Source organism: Lathamus discolor, chromosome 4, assembly GCF_037157495.1.
Source record: "Lathamus discolor isolate bLatDis1 chromosome 4, bLatDis1.hap1, whole genome shotgun sequence".
NCBI classification, from domain to species: Eukaryota; Metazoa; Chordata; class Aves; order Psittaciformes; family Psittacidae; genus Lathamus; species Lathamus discolor.
In genome coordinates this window covers 8,160,413-8,185,831 of record NC_088887.1, presented here as the reverse complement: position 1 = coordinate 8,185,831, position 25,419 = coordinate 8,160,413, and the positions used below count along the sequence as shown (strand labels likewise).

At 43.0% G+C, this 25,419-nt stretch overlaps 1 protein-coding gene across 2 annotated transcripts in view; it reads right to left on the bottom strand.

Moving 5' to 3' along the window:
• CASR (calcium sensing receptor) overlaps window positions 1-25,419 on the bottom strand; it is an 89,300-nt gene that overhangs the window by 48,839 nt on the left and 15,042 nt on the right. The window contains exon 1 of one of the 2 annotated variants that reach the window (XM_065676194.1): window positions 24,030-24,275. The exons of the other annotated variant lie outside the window; for it this stretch is intronic. The gene's annotated coding sequence lies outside the window, so the exon portion shown is untranslated. Of the gene's footprint in view, window positions 1-24,029; window positions 24,276-25,419 lie in introns of those variants that run through there. 2 annotated transcript variants of the gene reach the window in all.

The window sequence follows — 25,419 nt, the reverse complement described above, 5'->3', positions numbered from 1 at the left end:
AGAACAGTCCTTCTCCCCTGCTAGGCATGCCTGTAAGACAACATGGTTGTCTTAGGGTCTTTTGCATCAGGGCTTCTTTTTTTTTTTGAGATGCACTTCTCTAAAAGCAAATGAAAAAAGGGTTCGGCTCAATCCTTTAATATCAAGAAATACCAATCCAAGAACATAATTTATGAAACTGTGCTGCTCTAGTCTATCTTGGAAAGAATAAGAAGGAACTATCCCTGTTATCACCTCCTGGATGCAATATACCCTACATCTTAGAATCATAGAACGGTTTGGGTTGGAAAGGAGCTTACGATTGCCTAGTTCCACCGCCCTGCCATGGGCAGGGACACCATGCACTCAACATGTCGCCCGAGTCTCTGTCCAACCTGCCCCTGAACACTGCCAAGACATTCGTCTTTAATTTTTGTCTCGTATGTTTAGAACATAAGATATTAGAAAGACTGGTCACCAGGATAAAGCCATTTTGAACTGTTTTCATTCTGTGCTACATTGTGAGGCAGGAAAGAATGGGAGAGTGGTTCAGGAGATGCCAAAGCAGTCAGCTGTTTGCAAGTAATTAAAATCACACAATTTAGTGCAGCATTATTCAAAGGGATGTCACACTTTCTGACTGGCCAGAGTAAGATCTACTGGTTAGCGAGCCAAAAGATCAGGGAACGTGAAATAACAGAGTAAGAACACTAGAATAAGGGAAAGCATAACTAACTTTCAGTATTTCTCTGCATTAATCAAACCAGCTTTTGATCATTCTTTTAGAAAATAGCAGGAGCAAATAAGGTCAGATCATGTAAATAAACATGAGAAGAAGAATCTGGTTTGTATCAGCAAAATTATTCTTTCCAAAACCTTCTGCGATGCATTAGTATTAGGAGCAAGCCACTAGAAAAGTCCATCTGCCTGTAAAGTGCAGCTTCTAAATAAACTAAGAGAACAGATTTCTGATCACCACTTAGTATGGTCTTGTTGAAAGTCACGTTCTGCCAGAGCTGGCGTGGAGAAGGACCCTTGACATGACACCTGCTTCTTTCTTCTGCCTGGCTCGGCAGCCTTGTGCCACCTCATCTGTCTTATAGTGTCCAGAAATAAGTTCAGAAATGTATCGCAACTATGCTCCATCCATGTCAATGGATGTCAAGCTGAAGATCAGCTGAATCAAGGCTGATTCAGCATTTCTCTAGAAAAAAAAATAAATTACAGATTTGAGAGTTGAACATTTTTTCAAATTGAACTTTGTCAATTGCTTACAAGGGAAAGCCATAATTTGCTTTCTAATTTCCTTTAATTTTACTTTTTTTTTAAAAAAAAACCTTTGTCTGAACAAGATGTTTTATTTGATCCCTTTTTTTCCCCTGCAGAATCCTCAGTGAACCAAACAATAAGGACAACTGTAATTCCGAGCCAATTTCAACATAAATCTAATTCAGAAAAAACACTAAAGTATGTGCTTAGCTTTAGTGAGACTTGACTTTAATGAAATTTAGTAGATTCTAAAAGCTTAGCATGTACTTTGGTGGTTTGCTGAATCAGAGACTAAAGTAGCCCCTGGCTGGCTGTTCCACTCTCATTTATGCTATTATTAAAAACAAATAAACACTTTCTTTGTGTTGGATGGTTTATTTTTACATTAAGTCCAACATGATTTATTAATAAATCTTTATGAATCTTTTGTGGTCTTTTTTTCTACCCTTCCCCTTACATTTCTAGTTCTGTACTGTCCCACGATGTCTTTGCTGCCTATTTTCCCACTGCTTATTTTCTCTTCTTTACGATTTTCTGAACGGCATAATTATTGTTCCTTCTCCAGCCCTCCTTCCTCCCCTACTTTTATTCTAATACTCAAACACTCTTTCCTATTTTTTGTATTTCTTTTGCCTGTATACTATGTGTAACCTCTTTCTGTTAAAGAAGGCACGAGTGAATAGGGTCCCCAGAAAAAAAAAATAGGTTCAATGTAAAGGGAATCATAGAATCATAGAATCATAGAATGGTTAGGGTTGGAAAGGACCTCAAGATCATCTAGTTCCAACCCCCCTGCCATGGACAGGGACACCTCACACTAAACCATCCCACCCAAGGCTTCATCCAACCTGGCCTTGAACACTGCCAGGGGTGGAGCATTCACAACCTCCCTGGGCAACCCATTCCAGTGCCTCACCACCCTAACAGGAAAGAATTTCCTCCTTATATCCAATCTAAACTTCCCCTGTTTAAGTTTTCTCCATAAGCTCACTAGAAATGTTGGACTCTAGCAAGGACAGAAGTTCTGTTGAACGCATCAAATCACTAAATATGTACCAGTGGAAGGCAGAGAAGAAAATCAAGTGTAGAAATTCATGTGTGAGGGGAGGTGAGTAACTGGCCTGAACAGGCACATGTCCCAGTGTAGTCCTAGAGTGAGAAGGCAGGTTTTGCTGGCTCTTCCTTGCAGAGCTGGCTTGTATTAGCATGTCTCATGGGGGATGGAGCACAGGGTGGAATACAATACTGTATGGTACACTGACCCCTGAACAGGAACAGTGACCCTTACCTGCCTGTGCAATGCACTGGAAGATCAATGAGATATGCAAGGACTTGTTTATCAGTTAGAACTATTTACATTATTCACCTAAGAAATGCTGGCTTGGCCTGTGGGGCTGCACTTCCCTGCTGAAGATATCAGTAAGATGACTCCACAGACCCATGACACACTGCCAGTACTGGCAAGTAGCAATACCAAAGCAGCTTTCCCCTATTGCTCCACCTGCCCTTCTTAGAGATGCACTGTGTTATTTGCAAGTTTGTATGAAGCAAACTTTCCATGCTCATCTGTAACAGATGGGGAGGACAAGCGTAAACTTGCTTTCAATAATCCCATTTAGATTGTTTAGAGGATTCATCTTGAACCCTACAGAGGCATGTTTTCTGCCCTGTAACATAGGAGGATGATGGAAATTGCCATCCAGACTCAACTCAGAAGTCCATCTAGTGTAAGAAACTGTCTCCAGAAGTACCCAGTGATACCAGTTTCAAAAATGCCAAGTGTGCTAGGCAATTACAGCATCACTGTCTTAAAAGGAAGATTTCTAGCTCCACTAGTTAGCAGTTGATTAATATCCCTGAGTGATATTCCCCTATTGGAAATTCCCTGTCACTCTGCTCAGCTAACATGAACACCTAAAATATCCTAGCTCACTTGTGATTATTTATTGCACCACTCACTATTGGAGGTCATCAGGAGCTCGAAAGAGTCATCAAAATAGATCTTAATCCTTCACCTTAGCTTTTCCTGCAAATTCTGGCAGTTTAGCTCAAACTGCTTTGAGGATGCAATTGACCAAATTAGCTAGAATATGACACTAAAGCATGGTTCTTGCTGGGGAGACAGCCCAGATGAAGACCATGCTGATGTAAGAATAATTCCTCAAACTCCTGCAGCTACATCCAGAAGAACACGACAAATAATGTTTAAGTGTGGGCTTCATCTGGCTACATTTATCTCAACAAATCCATTAACATGCTTTTAATCCATAGAGAATGGGTAAGGAATTGTATCTTTCTCACTTCCAGATTTACTTAGCTGGTGAATCATAGAATAGTTAGGGTTGGAAAGGACCTTAAGATCATCCAGTTCCAACCCCCCTGCCAAGAGGGATACCTCAAGTAATGCATCTGATTCTACTACCATATTCTGCAACAGGTTTCATGTGATTTAGCTGGTAACTATGTTATTGCTCAGTGTAAGAAAGGACAGCAGAACTGACATGAAGGTAGGGACAAGGAAAGCTATTCAGCTTCGAACATTACCTATTTCCACAGCAAACGACTTCATCCATTCTTTTCACTGTACAAACATAAAACTCATAAAAGTGCACATGCTCATTTTCTTTCAGCACAAAAAATCTTATCTGCTTAAAACAGTGTGTCAGAAAATTGCTATCCTTCCTGGCAGAGCTCCTCTCTGAAATAAAGAAAGAGATCCCAGGCTTGTCTTTGATGAGTCTAATTGCTAGGCTTTGTGTTCTCTGTCTTTCTACATGAAGCCTGGCTTTTTTCCCCTTGTGTTAGAAGCTTCCAACATTATTTTTCCACTTCATAATTTAAGAATGATTGGTAAGGGCTACTAGAGCTTCAGGGCAGGTGACCCCCTCCTCTGCATCATTTCTGCATCCAGCACAAAGAGTTCCCCGTAGCTTGGGAATAGAAGCAAACCTGGTATTTGTGTCTTGGAAAGAGCTGAGGAGCACCCTGCTTCATTGCACAAGCTAGGAACGACTTGAAGGTCCTCAGCTGGACAGAAGGCTTGGTCACTGGAGTACTGACTGTCCCCCAGCAGAGCCGGATTGCCTGGGAGCACTGCATAGCTGGCACAGGCTGCAGCAGGGAGGGAGCCCTGGACCAGCAAGGGAAAAACTACCACCAAAACCACTGGAAGACACACGACAGCTTTCACAGCCTTCGCAGCCCTTCTGGCCATGTTCACAAGACACTGTGGCCACTCAGTTCCTCCGTGCATCCCTAAGACATGCAGCCACCTTAACTGCCCACGGTGTGGCAACCCCTCATGAACACAGCACTATGAAAATCAATATGTTTGCATTGACTGCCTCCTGCTCCACTCTGAAGGTGATCTTTCTGGAACAGAAAAACACGTGGGGTCACACTCCGGTGAGCCCCAGCACCTCGCCTGCCTGCCAACTCTGCAGCGATACGTGTTTCATCTCCGGGACGACGGTGTGACTTTTGGAGGCTCCATGCCTCATTTAGCCCTGGTAATGGCCTAATTGGGTTGGAAAAATGCAGGAGCAGGAGCGTGACAAAAAACCAGCTCTGCTGTGCTTATTTAAGCAAGTGGAAAAAGGAAAGAATAGAAAAAAAACCCCAAGCCCCCAACAAAAACCCCAACAAACCCACATGTTCTGCCTTGACTAGGTATTTCCTGTGTATATTTGTTTATAATGGGGCATTTTGCTGACTGCTTATGCTGCTGTCAGGATTCAAGTGGCAAATGAAAGAACACAAGAGAGGGGCAGACTTGGATGTGTTTCACCTCCAGCAACATTTTCCATGGGAGTCAGCCCCCTGTCCGTAGGGCTTCACTCCATCCCTACATGGTTCTCAGAGGCACAGTTAATGGGCGCTTTCGTTTTCTACGTGGGAGGGGAAAGGCGAAAGGGAGAAAAGGTGAGTGATGAGAGTCACTATTCCAGGTGCAGGAATGGAATGAACTTGTGATATTAACCAAATGTTCATTCACCATTTCTTAGCCATACTTTCCCCTCTCCCGGGAGGAATTTTGCTCCCTACTGAAAGAAAAGAATCCTGCCCTCCCTTGAGCTACTCCTGTAATCTTTCCTGCAGGCTACAAAGCCCCTCAGAAAAGGGCTTCCCTCGGGAGATGCCAGAAAAAGAACTGGAGGGAGGCAAGACAGTCCATTTTTTAATGTCAAAAGGTGAAGACCCTCTTCATTTAGGGCTAGTATTGCTGTCCTTTAGCAAGGACATGAGTGCAAGAAGAGCGGATGAGATTCCCCTTCGCCAAAAAATAAAACCAAACTGTACTTCATAGTGGAAAGGGCAACCTTCCTTTCTGATTGTCCTTCATTCATGCGCTTTCATCATCCCCAACAAGATCCCAGGTATTTAACTTGACTTTTTTCTCCCTTTTCTCTCTAAGGGGGAGCCCTATAATATCTCAGAGTAAAACCTCCTTAAGATGCAGCCAAGATTGCTCATACAGCACTGAAGTTACAGAAGTGAGCATGTCAGCTACACTTAGAATCATAGGATAATATGGGTTGGAAGGGACCCTCAAAGCTTGTCTAGTCCAACCCCCTGGAATGAGCAGGGACATCTTCAACTAGATCATGCTGGCCAGAACCACATCCAGCCTGGCTTTGAACGTCTCCAGGGATGGGGCATCCACCACCTCTCTGGGCAACCTGTGCCGGTGCTTTACCACCCTCAGTGTAAAGAATTTTTTCCTCACATCCATGTAAAGATTTTTTTCCTCACATCCATGTAAATAATTTTTGACTCACATCCATCCTGAATCTCTCTCTTTTAGTTCTGAACCATCTCCCCTCATCCTGTCACAACAGGCCTTGCTAAAAAGTCTCTCCCATCTTTCTTATTTCTTACCCTTTTGAGAACTCAAGGCTGCAATAAGGTATCCCTGGAGTCTCCTCTTCTCTGGGCTGAACAAGCCCAACTGTCTCAGCCTTTCCTCACAAGCTTTCCTTCATGTCTTTCCTGTCCCGAGGACTCCAGAGCTGGACACAGTGCTCCAGGTGGGGTCTCACCAGAGCAGAGCAGAGGGGCAGGATCACCTCCCCTGACCTCCTGGCCATGTTCCTCTGGATGCAGCCCAGGATACACCGGGCTGCAAGCACACACTGCAGGCTCATATCCAGCTCTTAATCCACCAGTACCCCCAAGCCCTTCTCCTCAGGGCTGCTCTCAATCCCTTCATCCCCCAGCCTGTATTGATACCAGGGGTTGCCCCGACCCACTGGGCCACTGTGTAAAGAATAACCTATATCCAGCTTAGCTCTCTGCTTTGGGGACAGGGACAAGATATACTGTCCTGTGCTTTATTCAGGCTGGTATTAAAACTGCCAAGAATAGATATTTGTCTGATAAAACTTCCAGGGAATGCTGCTATAAATCAGAACACATCATTGGTTACAAAGTCTGATTGGGTTGTGGTGCTCTTATTTACAGCACAGCTCCATAAACGCTTCCACTAGCACAACAGCAGGGGCAGCAAACTGCATGGAGCAAGCATGAGCAACCAGCAGAAGGGAAAAAAAGAATTAAGGATTTTCAGGCAACTCCTCATGCTTCCTTTAGAAATCTCATCAGAATTGTTCTCAATGACTTTTTGCTCACATTTCCTGCCCACTTCTTATTACAGTTCCCTTGCTAACTTGAAATAATCTGTAGCTATGTTAAAATAAACTGGGTCATGGGAATGTGCTTTTGCAAAGGGTATGTGCTATACCTGTCAAGTGGCCAGTAACAAAATGAAGGTCAAGTTTCCCTGGGTTCTACTGGTAACATAGAATTTTCCCTGTGAAGTTCAAACAGCTCAGCCACTGACTTGTTTGTGGTGGACTAGAAGTTTTAAGAGCTTTCCTTGAACCTTGCAACTTCCCAGGTACCAACACTGGGTGATATGGTTACAATTACAGTACGCAAGCAGAACGTGTCATCAACCAGTAAGAGAGGACTGGTTCCACTGTGTGGGCTTGGAGCTTTCAACAGGCCAAGCTTTAAGCTTAGAACAATAATCAATCCAATTGACTGATACTGTAAAATCAAATGGGAAATGTAAACTGGAGTGTTAAGCCTACCCAATCATAGCGCAGATAAGCACTTACAAGCACAAAAATATTTATACTAAACCAGAAGATGTCTGGGGAAAAAAAACGGCAATAAAACACACTAAAAATCACTTATTTGTAGCACGGAAGAAAGAGGAAAGTAAAAGTTAATAACCATTTTAAGATACCGTATGCAGGGAACTTATGAAGGCAGTTAATAAAATCAAGGAAGTACTAATAGTTAACAGAGGTAAAGAGACAAAAAAGATATTTTTATGAGTATCAGTGTGCTTGAGCCTGGCCATGAGCCCATTGCTGGATGCGGGTGATAAAACTGCAACTGACAATCCAAAAAAGGCGGAAATATCCAATAAACATTTTGTCCTTCGCACATTGTTTTGTCCTTGGAATGAAGCTGGAGAATGTATCATCCCATATTACGTCAGCACAACAAAATTCACTGTAGGTAATAAAAGGAGATGTGAGACGAGGTCTGCTAAAATTAAATGTTTTCGAATCAACAGGCCTGGAGTCTTACATAAACTCAATGAGGAGTTCTCCGAACCACTAGTGTTGATACTGAACAACTCATGGAAAAATGGGAAAATTCCAAAGGGTCAGAGAACTGCAAGTGTACCTAGGTATTAAATAGCTACTAAAGAAGGAAGGCCCAGGAAATTAGAGACACCGTACCCCAACATCAATATGGATACAATGTGGAAATGAGTTGAGACGGCATTTTTCCTAAAAATAAACAAGGATAAAATACAGTTAATGTGCACCATGTTGTCAAAATAAAACCCCGCTGCTCTTCTTATGAAAAGCTGACTTGGTAAAGGCAAGTGTACAGGGTAAAACATGGACTTCTTCAAGGCATACGACTGTATAAATGTAAAAAGTTCCAGTAATAGAAAGATTCAAAACTAGTTTATGGATAGAGTTCAAAAGTTTTGTTAAAGGCCTGATATCAATGAGCAGAGTAATTTCTAAAGACATCACCCAGAGATCAATCTCATTCTGAACCTATCCAGTATTGTTTAATCAGTCCTCTAGATAGCAAACTGAAACTGTTTGTTAAAGATGGAGAAGAACACAAAGCTAGCAGTGAAGAAGACAGTTTTGATGTATCAGTGGTCACTAATGTTGGAATATACAAAACTACAACTCTCCCTGAGGACCAGTGGTTTCCTGCTTTGTCCTCAACATACCCATCTTTCTGGTAGCTCTGTATTGAGATGAACTCTACAGCTAAATCTCATGTTTCAAGGCTTCTGCTGACAGCCTGCAGGAGGGAGAGGACAGTTCCCTTTTCTGATACCCAATTTACTCGCAGGCGCTCGGATGCTGGAGGGAAGACAAAGCTTCGCTGATTGGCAGCGGCTAGACTGGGACCCTGAAAAAGCTGCACCAGTGTCCTGCTAGAACAGAAAGGATCTTTTTTCTTTTCCTGAAGTGTGTCTGTTGGTCTATCTTGCTCACACGCTGAGGGTCAAATTTAAAGTCAGATATGGAATTAGGAAGGAATTTTCCATCCACAAAGACTGGCGAGAATCCCAAGCGCAGCTAACTCACTGTTTTCTCTTCTTATCTCCCTAGACTTGCACAGGGAGATGTAAATAACAAACTTAAACCCAGAGATTTGATAGATTTACAAGATCTTAAGAAATCAGACATATTTCTTCAGGGAATGCAATCACCGCATGACTCAGAGGCTTGTTTCTTCTCAGTAAATGTGGGGCAAAAGACATGCATAGTATTTGGATAAAGGAAAGGTATCTATGATGTTGTAGGTCCCACGACAGTTTTACTGCAAGCTCCTCAGGGCATAACACAAGCTGGTGGAATAAGGCAAGCCTTATGTGTATAGAATATGCTACAGATGTGTAACTGTCACGGAATAAGAAGGATATGACACCGAGTCCTGCTGGAGGTCATCTGAACTTTGGTTGTAGAGGAACTAAGTCCCTGAGCAGAGCTGTCAAGTTGCAGTTGTTTAGGCAGTTCTCTTACAATATCTAAAAGAATGACCAGAAAAATAGCCAAAAAAGTAGCCACTAGTTGTAACTCTTGTAACTCCTTCTGCTGTTGACATATCAACTTACTGACAAGGGAAGTGTTTCCTATAGTGTCAGCACAGTAAAAGTTGAAGTCTAGGTCACATGTACGCTTGTCTCAAGCATAAACAAGAAACACTGATAAGTTCCAGATCCAGAGTCCTTTTCCTGTGGGTGCTACTGTAGTGAAGCAGAACAAGCCTGGCTCGATGTTCAGATAGCAGGCTAAAACCTGCAGTGTTAGCAATGGTGTGATACTTTGTTTTGACTTACAAACTGAATAGGGCAAAGAGCAAACCTCAAAAGGAGAATAAATACAGATGAGCAAGAGGTCATTTCATTGATACCTTGCTTTTATGAGAGCTGCCCATACTTACAAGGGGAAGTACAAACACCGCACCTGAAAACTCATTTTCAAACCCTCCTGAGGCTTCTCACTAAAGTGATATCCTGTTTTCCCCTCTTTTTGACTGTACAGATTCACTACTCACAATGCACCCTTGGTAAGTCCAAGTCTACCAGATCTTTAGACAGCTAAAGAGCTAACACGATACAGTGAACACTCTTAAAATTAATCTATCAGTGGAAAATAATGGCCATATTATCTACCTTCCCACTAATGAAAAGACAGACCTAAGGTGTACCACAGAAACACACATGAGCTAATCTGGATTTCTGTAAACTAGAAAACCCTAAATACCACATAGGCAGTGAAAAAGTCAAGGCAACAAACATTTAGACCAGGAGCAGCAAATTTTAATCAAATTGTTCAGCCCTTTTGTTTGTTTGCTGTTTTACGCAATAACACTGGAAGGAGCCTTGCTAAAGCCTCAGTACAATCAGCTTTTTAAATGATAAAATACCAAGGCAGGCTGCTCCTAAACCTCCAGAAGACAGCATATTCTTGTATCTTGCTATTTGCAAAGCTGAAGGAAATAATTTCAAACCAAACAAAGCATCCCCTCCATGACCTTTCTGCAAGGAATCACAGCACAAAACTATCATTAGCATTTGTAACCTCCTTCTGAGCTCAGCAACAAAAACATCGCTAAGAAAACAGTAGTAGTAGGTACTCCTGTAAACAAGTACATCAGTAAGATTTCAGGTGCTCACTGGTTATGCCTTACTTCTTGACAGCTTCATTTACTTATTATGCTGAATGCAGCGAAAGGAATCTCTGCTCCCCCAGCCAGTAACAATTAGCTTTGACCTCTTCTGTGGAGGATGAAGGATGTTGAGACTGAATCATTGTTCCTCAGCAAAAGAAAATAACAGAATATTATTATACATAAAATTATGATACTGATACTGCATACTCCTCTTACAGCTTCTCTCCAAGGATCCAAGACTTCCTAATAAACATAAAATTAAGCCTTGCTACCACAGTCTTGGAAGACTAATGGCTCCACACTATAATTTGCAAGTGGTAGAATATAATGAACAGCTAATGCTTATACACCTAATTTTAGAAAAATGTTTTAATTATTTTATTTGCAAATGTTTATTTGATTTCCCAAAAGTGGAATCAGGAAAAGTATCCTATTTCATGCCAGCATCTCTCCATCCCTTCGGCTCTTTGAAGCCTTAAATTATTGAGCCTGTAAATTCAATTTCTGTGTCTGGAGGCTCAGCACTAATAGCTCTGTCTGGCATGTCAGTATCGAGGGATACTGAGTGTCTTCAGAGTTTAGAGGAAGCCTACAAAGGGCTTTCTGGAGAGACAAAATTTCTATCATTCCTTTTAGAAAGAGCTTAGTAAGGGGAGAATATTTTAACAGATATTTTGATCATCAGCATTCCAGTGAAAGCACCAACATTTATGTACAGACACAGAAAAATATAGATCCACACCTCTGCAGAACTTGCCTGGTCCTTTCCAACCCTAACTATTCTATGATTCTATGATTCTCTCTCCAGCCGAAACCCTCCCTGGGTATTTCAGAACAAGATACACTGAGCTGGGATAATGAACCTCCCACCTCAGGTCCCACCGTCATCTCCAACAGTTATAAGTTGTTTAAGCCCCAAGGACTTCATCTTTCTATCAGTAAGTCTCATCATTAGCAATGAATATCTTTACTGTTATGACTATTCATAACTACTTTCTTTTAGAAATAAAGCATTTTTCCAAGCCTGCTATATTCTTGGGCCTATAAATTCTCTCTGCTGCTTAAATTTTCCACTGAATGACGTATATATCCAGAATGCTTTTAAAAACCTATACTGATTTTCAGTATCTATCCTGACTGAAGGGCTGGGTAAGAGTCCCCAAACACATTATAGTGCATACATGAAGATCCTCAGGAAGAGATAATGCTGAAACTGTACTTAGGAGACAAAAAAAAGAGGAACACTGATGAAAATCCAGGAAGTTCAGTTGCTCCTTTTTCTTCTTCAAAGGTGAGCCATTTTTAACTCAATTGCCCTTACCATGTGTGTTTGTCATCATATCTTCCATTAAGAACTACGAACCACACACCATCACTGTTCTTATTTGCGTATTTGGGGGATGAATATTTCTGAATTTATAAACATTGATTTATATTCAGGTCTTTAATGTATTTATGTATTTAGAGTAATATAAACCCAGCAGTGTGTCTCTGTCTGCCAGCCTGTCCTTCCTGGCTTTGGCCTTGCTAGTCAGACTGTCAGCTATGCTGTCTTCTGGGACATAGCCATATTGAATGAAGTTTGCATCATGTCAGCCCAGTAAAAATAACCAAATTAGTCTTTACCTGCAGCTTTAAAACAATGCAGGTTTTAGGGGGAAAAAATGATGTCTCATTTGCAGTCGGAACACGGGATCCAATCCAGCATGGTTTACACAGCTCTATCACCTTACAAAGTTCAGGCCTTGAGGGCAGGCAGCTGGTAAAGCATCATTTGCTGTTATGCATTTGACACATGTTGAAATGCATGAATCATTGTAGTTAGTTCAGCTTTCCCTAAGCCAGAGTGTCTTATATAGGCCTATAAATATGTATGCCTATAAATAGAGACCTATTTCTGATATACCTCCAGCAAAACAAATTTCTGAATAAAGACAGCTACAATAATTGCTAACAATAGGAAATGAAGAAATTAACAACTGAAGGTAAGAAGTGGAGATTTAGTGAGAGATAACATATTGGACTACGGTTTAATGACATACCACTGTCACTTGCCATCTCAATGAACGCTCCAGGCCTGGGTCCTCAGACTTGGGAACTGAAGCCTAGAAAGAGCTAAGTGATTAGGGGCATTGGGAAAGCCCAGTAGGCTACTAATTGTATATTTAGGTATTGATTAAAAGTCTAACTCTTAACAACCTAGGTGGTGCTGAAAAGCATCAGGAGTTTGGTTTACACCTGTCTAAGGAGTACTTGTTTACTATATAGGTGTCACTTGGAGTTTCAAAACCAAGCGTCAGCCACCCCTATAATGAAGCTATGTAAAAAGAGGTCCCCCATGCAGTGAATTCTGAGAGAACTTAGGTAATTTTTTCCATTCCACATCAGAAGAACTGCAAGAACTTTCCCAGTTTTAAGCTAGAAATGTAAGAAACATTGCTCAGTGCTCAGTGAGGCCAGTACCATGGGTGAGATGGGCTCTTGTCTGCCCCACACACCTTCTGGAATCCAACTAGGTCTACTTGACCCTGATCTGGCTGAAAGGCTAGAACCGGGCCATCCTACCTAGCAAGTAATCCACCTGCACATTAGGTTATGATCATTCAACAGTGAAACGGTTCTTCCTCTTTTTGACCCAAAACTGTATTGTGTATTTGAAGAAAAACCAACAACTTTCCCAATACAACTCATACTCTTCCATGATTTGATTAACATCATTGCACTTATTCCATCAAATACTCATTTCCTCTAGAGCTGTATAATCCAAAACATTCTCAGACTCTACCCTATTCACACAGAACCACAAGAACCTGCTGTTTTGTTTGTGAATGTACCTGCACTCTAGACTGCTCAGACCCCTGGTCAGGTCCAGAGGCAGGGCTGTTAACTTAGGCTGAAGAACACACCTCTTGCCTGCAGAGCACCAGCCTTCAAACATGCTCTGCCACTGGCCAGACCACACAGCAAGAAGACTGAATCCGTCTTAGCAACATGGGGAAGGTGTGACAAGAGGAAATCCTGGTTCAGTGGGAGAAAAATGCACAGTACCAGAAGCCTGGAGATGGATTAAAAGAGGACACAGATTTGAACAAAGGTGCAGGACAGTTGCTCAGAAAAATAACATTTGAGAAAGCTTCTTTCTCTTGGTATCAGATGGCCTTAAGAGGATCCAGTAGCTGCTTATGTGCTTTCTAATTTCTAAACTACTAATTTAAGACTATGGAATAGCAAACAATACATGACGAACTGCAAAGGAAATTAATTCCTGATAGAAATTTCTGAACATTAAAAGCTGTGTAAAGTTAATTCAAATTTCAGAACCTGCTATCAATTTTATCTATATTCAATTTGTAACTATCTGATTACTTATGCATGATTAAATCATCCTGTAACCAGGGAGCAGGAGCTTTTCCTCAAATCACAGCTATTTTGTTTAAATAAGCTGAAATAACTTCAGTCGTGGTGGCACTGAGCTGAAGAATTAACTGGCTCAGCTCCGCAGCGAGCCCAAATTTGTACTGCTCTATTCAACCATTTTTTCATTTTTCATCACAGTATAGAATAAACAACAATGGCTTTTTGATTTCTCAACTAGCAGAGATGCGCATTATCATGCCATGCTTATTTACACAGTCATGCAATATATTCCTAGAATAATAGCATGTCAGGAGCTGTTATTGTAATTTTATACGTTTCAATGTAGAGTCTTGGAACATGCAGAATATGTCTGAAAAAGTGGTCCAAGAAGATAGTGTAACAAGGACAGCTCAGCTGGCAACCTGCAAAGGAGCCACAAGATCCTTTCTGTTTCTTCAAGCATTAGGATAAATAGAGGTATAGTGAGTAAAGGGATAAGGGTTGCCATTTTATTACAGTTATGGATTTTGTTTGAAGTGAGGACATCTGTACATTTTTATATGTAATTATTACTCCAAACCATTTAGGTTGTACCTGTTAACATGCACTGTGTTAAACAGATGTCAGGACTGCAGTGGGCTGTACAAATTAAATAAGCGGTAGAAGAGGGATTTATTGTTTGCCTCCTTCAGATTTACACAGTCCATGCAGATAAAGATTTTATTACTTTATTAATAAAAAATAAAGATAGCAGCAAACAATGAATCTAGGCATCAGTTACAACCCATAGCTTAAACATCTGACTGAGAAGGGACTACGTGCAGCAATGAACAATTACACATACAAAAAAGTTGCTGTACAAGTCATGCCTAGATTCTTTCTTGGCATAAGCCCAGAGAAGGTGAAACTAAAACAGCTTTATGCCATCTTTGCAGTTGCCCAAATCGAGTAGCGAACAGTGAAGCCAGCTCCAGCCCTGCGTGCCACCATGTAGCTACAGGACCACTCTGTACATCACCCACTTGCCTGCGGTTCCAGCAGGGGTATTGATGACTGAGGGCCAGTGGGAGAAGGTGAACTTTAATTGCCACAGGTATTTCCCCAACTATAAGAAACATCAAGGCGGGGCTGGCATGTACTGAGGAAAGGGAAAAACTGTACTCCATGTACTTTTTGGATGAAACTATGCCATAAAGTTAATATGATAGCACTTAAATTTAAACTGGGCAAAGTGTATAGGCAAATCAGAGACATCCCTTTATCACTGTGTTCATCTTAAATTTCTATCAGTCCACAGCATATAAAAGAAAAAATGAGACCTGTGAGTTATTTAATGCCACTGTTTCAGTGAAACTGTATTCCCTTAATTAAGAGGTATATATCTCATAATCCCTTTTTCCAGCAGGATGTGAACTCTTGCTCACCTAAAAATCCTTCATTTAGGAGGAAATGTGCATTGTTAGGTGCACGCCAGCACTGCCATGTTACATGCTTAACGAAGAATTAGGACTTCCTAGTTATTGTTCCTGCAATGTTTCCTGAATAATTTTCGTGGTTGCTTTGCTTCTGAAGAAGGTGGCATAATATTAGTGTAACTGTCATGGATGTGTCAGGTGGCAACCACAGCCTGAAGTCAGAGAAAATTATCAGAGGCAAAAGAAATTTAAAAGCACAAATCCCAGGGAGAAACAAAATATTCAGGCTTTTAAATGTTTTATATGCTCATAAAAAATTCTCACTTTTCATCCTGGTCTGGAAATAAGATACTTTTCAAATGCGAATGCAAGTTGCCATCTAAACCCCATATTTAGGTCAAAAACATGAGCATAATATGAATGTAAGTACTCAACAATTGAAATGTGAATCTGAAATTATAGCAGTGTATTTTTTCTACTTTGATAATCCTTGATACAAAATGGTAACCCATTATGTTGTAATTAGACATTTTTAAAAGCCCTTTTAGATCTTTGGATGATAGACAATATCTGAATGCCAAGCTGTTGTCAACTGTTTTTACTGTCCGGAATTGTATGTTCAAATCCTGGCTCAATCAAGCCAGCTTTTGTTATTTCTGAGACAGCTATTTCAACATGCTCTGATTTACTACAGGCAAAGCTTTCAAACAAGGCCATATAATGTAGGGCTGTTTCAAAAAGTGCCTATAAAACCAATACTCCACATGTGTTGTATGCTAGTATATTCTTTATAATTTACAAGATGTCATTGTTTTAAATGGCTATCCCTTCAGTCTTGCAAATTGCTAATGGCAACAGAAAGTCAGAACAAACTGTGCACTCAGTGTGCCCTCAGCTACACTCTTCTGTACACCTTTTTGTTTGTTGGCACAACTGTCAATAACTCTCAATTACAAGTCAGTAATTATGCAATGCACTTGAACAGAGAGGATACAAACCATTGTGTCAGCTCCGCTGGTCTTGCAATGTTAATAAACCACAGTGCCAAGATTTGTTCCAGTCTTTAGTAACTGCAGCCATCACCTTGATAAATATGGCAACAGAGGTACTGAATAAGAAAATAAGACTACTACAAATCACCTCCCAGAATAAGATTTCACTCTAAAAATTGCAAACACTAACAATATCATGGCATTGCTTATAGGAAAAAGAAGTAATTTCAAAATAAGTTATTTATATTATTTTGACACAGTGGCATTAATAATCCTGGTCAACAGTCTCTTCTCGCAGGATGTCTTTGGCATCTTTAGTGTCATTTGCCTGGCACTGTCACCAACCTAAAGGGTCTACAAAAATGTCAAATGCAGCCATAACCAGCAATCCTCACTTAGAATTACGGTAATTAAGTGTTATGACTCAGTGGCATTAACAGGCAAGAAGTCTATTGCTACAAATAACAGGTTGATGTAGAAAGCAAAGAATAGTTTATGAGGGGAGAAAGGAACCAAGAATTATATAGGGAAAGCACACCACCCTCACACAAACACCGCAACAAATGGGGAGAGGTCAGTCTTGTCGGCCCTTGTTTTACCCCACCGACCCAGCTCACTCTCACAGCCACGGAAGGCATATTGTTCCTCTCACTTAGGCAAGTCTGTAAGACAGGACAGTGCCAGCCTCAGCTCCCACCCATCACTGCCTCTTGTGAGATCTCCACATGTGCTCCACGCCCTCTCACTACTGCTGGTTTCAGTGCAAGGCTTCTTGTCTCACTGTGCTGACAGCTACCTTGCCTGGTGCCGATGATACAACATGTCCTACTTCAGCTAGAGTATTTCCAGTTTCACAAGTACTGAAAAAAGGCTAGATCCAGGCCCCTAGCTGAGTATCTTCAGCTTTGTCACTGCTCACAGGAAGTCCAACCAAGGAGAACCACTGCACTTCTCTCCGTAGTGCTCCCCTGGACCCATTCAGATATTCATCATCCACTTGAGGGACAGATCTTTCCACCCTCAGAAGTGCCATCCAGCTAGCCTAGCAGGCTGAGATCTCGTCTCTGCAAGCCAGTGCATTGACGCTGTGCTGCACCACTTCATAGAGGATCTCCTTAAGATTAAGCAAAGCTTTCTGACCGAGGCTGCTTTCAAAGGTTTACGCATGTAAATGTCCATGAAAATAGACATGACACATCAGAAATCATTAACTATGCAAACACTGCTTCCCGAGAAATGGAAGCAGCAGTAATCGTACCTTAGCTAGCTGCTGCAATTACTCAAGCTAAGACCATCCTGGGAAATACAAGAAGCATAATCTGCTATTGATGTGTTTTTAAAGGTGAAAGTCTAAATCATATCAAGAATTCATGCTTATTCATTCATATATACCTTCACACACTACCGTTGTTATTACTATTTGTATCCTTATTGCAATGCTTTGGACAAGGGTATCATATGGAGTAATGTATTTAAATGACATTGTGGCACAACAGATGGAACCTATTTCTGCTGTTTAGAAACCAGATTTGTCATTCACTCACTGTGTTCAGCCCCTTCAATCTCTAATACATAAACCAGGAGAATTACAGTTGCCTCCCTAAGGTAAGATAAGGACTGTAAACAGGTTCCCTGAAATAATAAACACAGGCAGTGGAAGATTTAGGATTAGAGCTCAGTTTATAAATCTGTGCATTTTCCCAAGGCTGAAGGGCACTGAATTGAGGAAACTCATCAGCAGGGTTTGACATTTTATAATTTGTGCAAGAATATGACAGTCTTGCAAAATACTTGGCTCTGCAGAGGATATAAAACACCTGTGGGACTTCAACGTGCTGTAGATTAGCTGTCCTTTGAGCAGACTGTTGTCTTTCCTGTACAAAGTCACCTGGAAGGAGCTACCTCCACAATTCGCAACACTTACAAAACACTTGTGTAGAGAGAATGGCATCTGAACTGCTGTAACACTGCATGGTGCAGAGTGTACTGCTTGGCATAGACTGGGTACGGCTTAGTTCAGTTCCTCCTCAAAGGCTAAAGGTAAAACATTCTAAGATGTAAACAAAGACAGGTACCTGAAGACTGGCTTGCTGTTGCAGGACTTACTGTGGCAGGACAGCTGACTTGCTCAGGGCTCATCAGAAGGTCCTGATAAGAACCAGTGATTACATGTTTGGAATATTTAAAAACACATACAGCTAAATAGGTCATCTTGAAAGTAGCTACCATAGCAGACTGAGCATATTACATGAGGACCTATCCAGTCATGGCTTCCTCCAACTTGGTTTCAAGTGCCACCACAGAGCTGAGCAGAAACATGCACTGCATTGCACAGCAATGAGGTGAAAGGTGGAAAAAGATGGGAATAAGGAGCCAATCCTTGCCACAAGTACCGACTACTGGGACACTAGTTTAGACATTTAAACTCACTTACACCATGCCTCGCTAGAATATCAGAGCTGCACTGGAAGATGTGCAGATGTAACTTGCAAAAGATCCTTGCACTTCTGGAGCACAGCTGCTGCAGGCTATGTGCCATACTGCTGTGCACCTGAAATGGTACTCACTGTGTATTTTAAAGGTACCTGATCCTTTCTGGGAAAAGGGGTGCCACCAAAATCACCTGCAAGCTCTAGATCAGCTCAGACTTCTTAAAAAAGGATTTAAGTAGAAGACTGGATGACAACCCATCTGCTACCTCAGTCACTAACCTGTAAATTCACTGATGAACCCATCACCACCAGTCCTCAACTTCCCTTTTTGCCTTGCCTCCATGGAAAGTTTTGTGCAATGGACCATGGGACCACAGCCACGAGCAGATGCTCTTGGAGAGCTCCTGAGTTTGCTGGACGCTTTGACCCTAACGGTGTAGGACACACAGATCTGTTGTGCATTCACTGAAATGATCAGTCTGCTCCCATCCCCTCCTGGTGCTTCCATTTGGTACTAGAGGAGGCAGGAGTAATGGGGATAGAGGAAACCTCCCCAAAATATTACATTCCTCCAACAGCTTGTCTTCAGTGGCACTCCTTCAGCACAGGCAGGTCTCACAGAAACCTCACAAGCAAATGCCTAAAAAACAGTGCCAGGCCATTTGTGAGCCAGAGGGTAGAAAAAGAGGAATGGGAAATAAACGTCCACTTTTCAAAAAGACTAATGTTACGAGACAAAAATAAAGCACAGAGAACAGAAAGCAGAAAATACAGGTTACATGAAAAAGGACTTAAATCTGTTAAACTCTGCCTTGAGGAGATGATGACAGGAAATGGAAACATGAACTGTCTTTCATCGCCTTAACCTAATCTGCATGAGACAACTTCAGCACTTTATGGAAGGGACCAGCTCTCCCTTCTGTTTGCAAGAGGATACTGTGAACCACTATCCTGGTTTATAAGATGTCCTCCTAAGTGGAGACAAGTAACGGTCAGCAGCCCTGCTACTTGCAAAACCCAGCAGGCTGCTCTGAGCAGTGTCATTGTGCTGGAAGGACTTGCTGACTGACAGCAGGGAGCGGGCAGAGCTTCTTACAGCAGGGATGATTTATAGTTGCTCCTAAGTGTTCTCTTTCTTGTAAGATGTATGCAAAAAACCCCAAAGCCCCTAGTGTCCCAATAGTTTAATTCAAGATACTAAGTGTCCAAGTACAGCAATAGCACAGTAGGGAAACAGAAACATCAGATGTCACACTCTTTCCAGCTAATGTGTGCTTTCTGTAGATAAATAGACCTATATGTGGATAACTTATCACAAACAGCTGAAAAAAATATTGAAATCAACCATCTGAAGTTCTATGAATTCTTGTATGTTTGGTTTGCTCAGAAACGTTGCTATATCTGTTATATATCTTTTAAAGCTATTTTCAAGTAGTAAGTTTAATTACCAAAATTTACTAATCTGATCGCATAATTTAAGAAAGTGCTACACTTATTGGTACTCATTATTTACTGTGTTCTTAACTTATTAAGCTGAGAGAACTGTTTGTAGATGCTGAATACTGGTAAAAGTCTCAAAAACTGTGTAGTTGTGTGAACTATTACACAAATCAAGTGGCTTAGGAATTCCTGTAGACAGTAGCATGGACACGGAGTTGTTTTGGCTGGTTTTGTTTTAAATACATGCTAACAGTTTAGCTGCAATGAACAGAGTATTCAGATAACTTCCATACTGTTTTGGTTGTCAGATGTCTGTGAACATCCTGAGTTTCAGCATTTATTTTAGGACCATGAGTGCACCTTTCTGGTTGACTCCCAGCTATGTATTCATTTTTTGAGAGGACTGAATTCCATTCTATGACTGTCCATGAGCTGCATCATAAATTCAAGACTACACACTCCCCTCTCTCCACTGATCTCCCACAGATGCCAAAAGGAAGCTTGTACAGAGATCAAAGGAAGAATTTGGGCTCCATGTAGTAAAATAAAACTTTCAGTTGTTATTTTTTTTATATCACATTTAGAACTGCTTACTGGAAAATGTTTCCTTTGCTAGGATTATTGCCACCCTTGCTCCTGTCTCTTTTACTTTCCCCATCCTTCTTTCTTTTCTCTGTCTTCTTCTCTTTGTGTGTGGCACCACAAATTCCCATTCCCTGTGCAATGTGCTGGAATGGTCACTGTTAGCATGCAAAGTGCCACCAGTAACCACAAGCACACGGACAAGTCCTGATGTGCAATGGTTCAAATGTACCTCCAGACTTTGGACACAGCGCTACAGCCCTCACTTTCTGGACAAGAGCATGTTGCGTATCTCTATCTGCAATGTCAGTTGTGTTTCATGCCCCTGCCCCTCCATTTTTCAACAACCAAAAATCAGAACCCGGGCACTAACTGCCATACCCATATCAGACATTCTTGCAGGTGGTCAGTATCTTGTCCACCAAGCAGACTCTGTTCCAGTGCCACGCACTGCAGGCAGAGACAGTTTAATATGCTAGCTCCATGTGCCCCAAACTATGAATATACAGAAATTATTATCAAGTTCAGTAGCATGAAGTTTTCCCTCCAACTCCAAAATGGATTTAGATCAGTAAAGCTAGTTTCAGGTACAGGGGATCTAGTTACAAGGCCCACCTGAAGACTGCAGAACAAAGAAGTGGCTGCCTGACGCCGTGCACCACAACAGTCAGTCGAACCCTCCTGGAAATGGAGGGCAAAAGGTTCAGAAACTTCTGCACCCTTCTGCTTTGCGCGTTCCCATATGGTAACCATACCTCAGAACAACACAGAGCTTTTTTGCATGGAAATTCCAGTGTGCTTTATAAACCTCTGTTTCTAAACAAGATATTTCCACAAGACCCTGTGAGGCATAGTTCTTATCCCCACTTTTGAAACTGGAAAACTGAAAGGAAATGGTTTGCCCAAGGTCAGTATCCAAGCCCAGAACTGGTTTTGAAATTGTCTTTACAACAAAGTCTCCAGATTGCGTTGCCTTCACTAGCATTTCATGTGTATATGAAGAGATTACAATCTCTCATATTTTGTAAGCTGAGTGGTCCATCTATCCTAACTTTCTCAGCTGAATAAAAACTATCTCTGATACAGCAGCAGAGAAGATTTTGGTAATAAAGCTACCACCACTCTGTCAATGCCCCCCTCAGTCTACCCGAGTGTCAATAATGTTCTTGCAATCGTTGGCACAGATTAGTGCAGGTAAAGCATTTCGCACTCTTGCAGTTAATAAGTGACTGAAAAACTCTATCAACTTATGCAGAAGAGGCTGTTTGCAACCAACAGTAAATGCAACAGTTTGCAGCTGATATGCAGAAGGAATAGGAGTGAACTGAAAAGCTGCCCCTGTTTCACTTGACATTTTTACTTGTATTTGAGACGATAATTCTAACAAGCTTACCAAATATCGAGAAAGTATTGAGGATAGTGCAAAGGATGTCGGACTGACAGGCCTGGGATCGGAATTCTTTCATTGAGCCATAAAGTTTAGCACATGAGGTAACTGTACAGCCTTCTCCGTACTGCTCTAGTGCTACTTTGAGAATGATGTCAAAATTTTGCCTGCATGCCACCCACTCCATCACCTGCCTCTTTGAGAGGTCATGGGTAGGACAGTCTTGTGTCAAATACTGTGGTGAGACTGACACACACTTGGGCATAGAGTTGGGATCATCCTCCTAATAATTCTATAGATCATTCCAAACATCAGCCACGTCACGTCCTACAATAAAAGAAATCACTTTGGGATGCCTTCCCATCATCAACCTGCCATAATCAATCCGCTTTAAAACTGTCTACTTTTCAAGAACTTCAAACACATTCATTAGATGTAAGCTAGTTATTGAAACAGTGCTTCATCTGAACAGCATCAGCTCCCTTCTCCCTCACTCAGTAAAGCTCAGCAAAAAATATTCCTGATAATCATCCTACTAATTTTCTTCCTCTCTCACAACCAGAAGACATGTCTGGATCCAGACTTTACAACACTGGGATCAGTGACAGGACCCCAGTGAAATGCACAGGGAACAGATCCGGATCCTGTCCCCGGGGTTGGAACTCACATTTCTCAGGCAAAGGAGAGCTTAGTCCTGCAGCACGGTGAGGCAAGAAGGGGAGGACATTAACTGAAAAGAGCCCACAGCTGCCCAGCCCCAGCCTAAATCCAGAATAGGAGTTAAGGTCCACAATTAGCATAAACGCTTTCAGGGGCGCTGCACTGCCTGGGAAATAGCCGTAGCAATGCCTCACTAATACTCCCCTGACCTTGCCCCTCCCAGCACATCCTCTCTGCATTTACACCAGGTGGTGAAACTCGAGGAGGAGACAAAAAAGTTCTGACTGTGACAGAGACACTACTGGAAAAGGAAAATCAAGAAGAGCCTGCAAGGCCACTCTTCCCCATATGCATGATGAAACAAGAGCACTGCACCGGGCACGGCTGGGAGACGTAGGGTTACTGGTCCATTACCCCCCCTACTTCTCTGACTCCAACCCAGGGTTAGTTCTAGTTTGCACCAGGGCTGCAAAGAAAGACACACAGAGAAGGTTTTGGGGGGCAGAGCCTGACAGTGAGCAGGAGGGCTGTGCAAAATGGACCACCCGTTTCAAGTAGGAAAATCATCAGTAAAAAGGCAAACACTTCAGCCAAACATATGAAAGTATGATTCTCCAGAAATATGGTGAAATTGGCTTTGAGTAGTGCTAAGAGCCTCCAAATCTCCTAATTATGTTATAAATAGGTATGCAGGATACTGCTATTGGCCGTTTTCTATCAGCACCACCTGAGGTGATTTTTTCCCCAGTGCGTGTGATTTCAGTAAAACAACCTGATGCTCTTGAAAGTTTTGTTATGAATGACTGTTCTTCCCCTCAATATTATTTCTTGATAACTTCAGCCAGAGAAAACAAGTCAGAGCTCTACGGAAACTTCGCCTTTTGCCTGATCCTACATGTTTCAGAAGCCACCCTGCCCAAGATTTGGGGAGGGGAGGCGGAGGGGTCCCTCCGTGGAATTACGTCTGCATCTGGCATGACCGGCCGGGCTCAGCCTGAAATGCCCCCGGCTCCCCTCCGCCCTCGCCGTGCTCCCCAGCCTGCCTCTCGGGGGGCTCTGCTCCTCCGGGTGTCTGCACCCCGAAAGCCAGACCCCGCGGCCGCGACTGCGGGCTCTCTCCCCGCACCCCGCCCCGCCTGCAAACCCCGCGGGCTGCGCCCCGTCCCTCTCCCGGGCGCCCCCAGCGCGGTGGGGCTGTCCCCAGCGGGAGCAGCACTGCCCGCCCCGGCCCCGGCCCCGGCCCCGGCCCCGTTCCGCACCCACCTGCCCCGCGGCCCCGCTCCCCGCTCACCTCGTCCCGTCGCCGGGGCTGCTCCTGCCGCCACCAGCTCCTGCCCTCACTCCGGCGCTGGGCAGGGCGGCGGCAGCAGCATCCCCCGCCGGCCCCCCAGCTGCCGCGGCGGCACTTGCAGCCTCACGGGAACCGGCGGCGAGGGGAGGAGGGGGTGGGGGAGAGAGAAACCCCTGGCCAGGGCCCCGTCCCAGCCCTCCCCGCCGCCTCCGGCACCCGGGCCCGCTCCCACGGGCCACGCAAGGCGGGGCGGGCGGCGGCGGCTACCGCGGGGACCCGCCCGGGGCGTCCCGCTCCGCGCCGCCCCGCTCCGTGCCCGCAGGTAGCTCCGCGCTGCTCCCGGGCACGGCGTCCCCGGCCAGGGCATCGCGCGCACCGGCCCGAACGGGCAGCGAAGTCGGATACCTCTCGGCGAGCTGCTCCGCTGCTGCGCTGATGGACGTGCGGGGGCCGCTGCACGGCACTGGGGTACGGCCGCAGGGCCAGCGCTTCCCCATGCAGCGGCACTCGACAGGTTGGCACCCGAGTCCTTACCCTGCAGCCGAGCACCGCTATGGGGACAGAAAAGCACCCCATTGCTCTCTCAGTTTTATTTTCATGACTGGGGTCTTTTTCCAGTTCACGCCGAAAAGGTTTGGGTGACCACTGCTCTGGTACCTGAACCCCATGCAGTACAGATACCAAGACCTATATCTCTTCTTGGCTGCCCACTTCTCTGGTACCTGAACCCCATGCAGTACAGATACCAAGACCTATATCTCTTCGAGCAGAAGCAGCATCTCTGTCTGTACAGTTAAAGTGTTGGGTGGTTGTGCGGCCATGCACGCTCCAGGTTTGCTATACTCATCAGATGGTTTATTTCCATCTTAAGAATTGAAATGCAGAGAACGAAATGTTTTCATCATTATTTGCGAGTGCGTTTGTTGCTACATCGCTTTTCATGTCCAAAGATGTGCCAGCTTTGGTTGAGAACAGCACTGTCTTTTGGGATCACTACACAGTTTATATATGAAATCTCTTAACCACATAAAATGGTTTTGGGGTGTTTTATTGTTTGTTTTTCTTTAAGGAAAAGTAGCACATAATCTCATACTTAGATTTTGGTGCCACTCTACATCCTAGCCCAACCAGTCTGGGTTTGTCCTGAGAGTCCACTTTTCATTTTCCCAAATTATAACAACAAAAATCTTGTTAGTGTTGCAATGTACTGCTGAGAGTGACACTTAGAATATATTAAAAGTGTATTGTATTTTCTACCTTGAAGAAGTGTCAGACACCTTTATTTCTGAAGGAGATCCATAAGACCTAACTTTAGTAAATGACTAGTCCAAGTATTACTGCAGAACTACGAAGGGACTTCAGCCCTCTTAGGTCCTCAAGTAGCATTTCC